General features: G+C 41.0%; 1 protein-coding gene across 1 annotated transcript in view; it reads right to left on the bottom strand.

Moving 5' to 3' along the window:
• Hdx (highly divergent homeobox) overlaps positions 1–1,961 on the bottom strand; it is a 108,705-nt gene extending 106,744 nt beyond the window's left edge. The window contains exon 1 of the mRNA XM_031372501.1: positions 1,736–1,961. The gene's annotated coding sequence lies outside the window, so the exon portion shown is untranslated. The remainder of the gene's footprint in view (positions 1–1,735) is intronic.
• Between the last annotated feature and the right edge of the window lie 791 nt (positions 1,962–2,752).

The following is a 2,752-nucleotide window of genomic DNA, read 5'->3' on the forward strand; positions in this document are numbered from 1 at the left end:
CAGATGTGAAAATTTTAGGGAAGTTGACCTATACAGCCACTGCATTGCACTTGAAAGACACTTACAGGTGGTCTAATTTGAACGGAGCTTCCAAAGGGAACAAGATTTAAATTATGTAGAATAGACAGTTACCTAGGAAAAAGTGGTAATAGTGTCATGAGAAGCAAAACTGTTTAAGAACCATTAGGGAAATTTACATTGAAGAAAAAGATAAGGTACTACCATTCAAAAAGGCTAGATTGAGGTTTGGTTGATGTTTTGCAGTCTAGGTGGAATCTGACTTGGAATAAAAGATAACAGGAAGTGGCTTGAAAAAATAGATAATAGGAAGCCAAGGTTATTCTTGTTAGAGAAAACAATATTTAAGTAGTGTTCACAGATGTGGAGTTTTGTATGGTAAAAGGTGTATACTGGCTAGGAAACTCCTTAATTACCAGAGGAGTAGACTCTGGAGTAGTAGAGAGAAGACTGAGGAGTAGGGGAAGAATAGTGTGAGATGACATACAAAGGAAAAGTTGCCAATATTTAACAAGATCTTCACTTTAAAAGTTGGAGAAAATATCAGTTTTTCCTGTAAAATGGGAGTAAATGATGAGATCATGGAGGGGGCTAATAACCCAACCAAAAAAATATTTCACCAAGGACAAAGAGGTCAATCATTCTTCCAAACAGTAGGGTGACACAGTCCCTCCTAATTAATGGATGCTAAAGAAAGTCTCTTAAAATGAGATTTGACTTAGATGGTTCTAATAGAAACACCCAGGAAGAAGAAAGAAGGAAAATGCCAAATCTGAGATAGAGGCCAAAGCTTTATGTGCTGGGGATAAGATGAAGAAAAGCCAGACAGGTGAGTAAAATGTATTTCTCTGAGTCTCCAAAGTGATGCTCCAAATTACTAAATGTCATATCAAACCAAAGCTCTTTGAAGATTGAAAGTTAGATTTACTTGAAAAAAAATATTGCATACAATCCCATACGCGCAAATCCTAAACTTTTCTTTATAATCTGAGAACTTTAGTCTGCAAGTTCTTCAAGTTCCTTCCTTTCCATAGACATATCTGGAAATTAAGACTTTACTTTCTCAAATTTATCAGGCTCATTTTGATGCTGAGTACACTCAATGGGCCAGATGCAAAAATCAGTAGCAGATCCCTTCACTTCAAATGGCACTTGAAACATCTCAAGGCCAAATCCCTAACCTTTCTCTCACTCAGTTCAGACACAGCTCAGCCCCTCCCCCTCCAACTAAAGAAGAAAGGCGCCTGCGCAGCTTCCAAGCCCATTCTCTCTGCAGTGAACCTCCCCCCTCCCCTCTAATCAGAGTGTTTATGCGCAGGCGCAGCGTCCTCGGTGCGTTTGAGTGGGGCTATGAGAAATCTACTGTCCAGTGAAATCTAGAAGTGGTAGAATTCAATCTGTCCTTTCTTTAGAAGCAGAGGCGCCAGTTTCTCTTACTATCGGGCCAGTAGAAAGTCCCAGCTATCGCCCTCTTTCAGAGCAAGGTCCTGCACTGTGTGGCAATACCCACAGTATCCCCATCCTCAGCTCCTTTCTAATTTCATGCTCTTGCCAGCCTTTGCTGGGAAGGTAGAGGTAGTTGGCTTCCCAGAAGCTACACCAATTCATTGGCTGTATCTTTAGGCCACAGACCCTACGGGCCCCCTACTGGGCACATTATCCCAGGGTTTTGAAAGTCCTCCTTTGCCCTTCACAGACAGTCAGGTTAGGCGCTTACCTCGGGCGTGGTGTGGTCACGGAAGAGATCAGAGGTTCCAAGATGAGACCAGGGCCAGAGCAGGCGGAATCCGCAAGATTTTTTCCTGGGTCTCCACTGCCGCCTCAGACAATGAAATCAGCGTGTCCGATCATCAATTCTCATCATGATCGTGACGTCACGAAAGACAGCGGCCAATGGGAACCCGAGATCAGCTCCGGACAGTCCCTGGCCTCAGCCCAGAACCCAAGAGTTGGGAGGGAGGGGAGGAGAGGTGGCTTCCTGTAGTAGGGCTGCCTCTTCCTGGCACTTATCTGCTGAATCTATGGCGGGGCCTCTCAGTACTTCTCTCCCTGGATAGCTGTGAACATCCAGTATCCCTGTGCCTATAGTAGTTTCATGACAATCCTTTGAGTCAAGTGATGCCTGGTCTTCAAACTTGAGATTTGCTTTGAGCAAAATTGTTCTCCATCACCAAAACTGAATGGTAGCATAAAGGTTCAATTGACAAGTATATAAGCAATGTTATTAAAATCAATGTTTCCAAAGACCCTTTGGAATTTTTACCAATAACAATGAGTGTACTCATTTGTAACTGGTTGATTGTGGTCACTAAGGCAAGAAATGGACTTACTTCACTTAATCTCAATCCCTGTTTTGTCAAAAAAAAAAATTAAAAATCTGGGTGATCACTTGAAAATCACAGGGAAAAAATAAAGGTAAGCCTTATGTTAAATTGGCAACACTTGATGCATTACCTAAGTTTGCTGGATAACATGAGAGATATAGAATTTGTTGGTTAGTTACTGTTGCAGAATTTGCAATACCATTTGGAAGATAGAATTAGCATGCAATAAACATTGACAACAATAAAATAAAATACATGATCATATGTTCTATCATTAAAGACTACACTGTTTTATGAATGAAGGCATCAGTAAGATGGGAAAATTGGGGAAGCATTCTACCTTAATATTTTAATTTGATTGTTGGTTAAAAGAAGATAAGATAAAATGCAACTGTCTTAAAGGAGGAAAA

This window comes from Mastomys coucha, chromosome X, assembly GCF_008632895.1.
Source record: "Mastomys coucha isolate ucsf_1 chromosome X, UCSF_Mcou_1, whole genome shotgun sequence".
NCBI classification, from domain to species: Eukaryota; Metazoa; Chordata; class Mammalia; order Rodentia; family Muridae; genus Mastomys; species Mastomys coucha.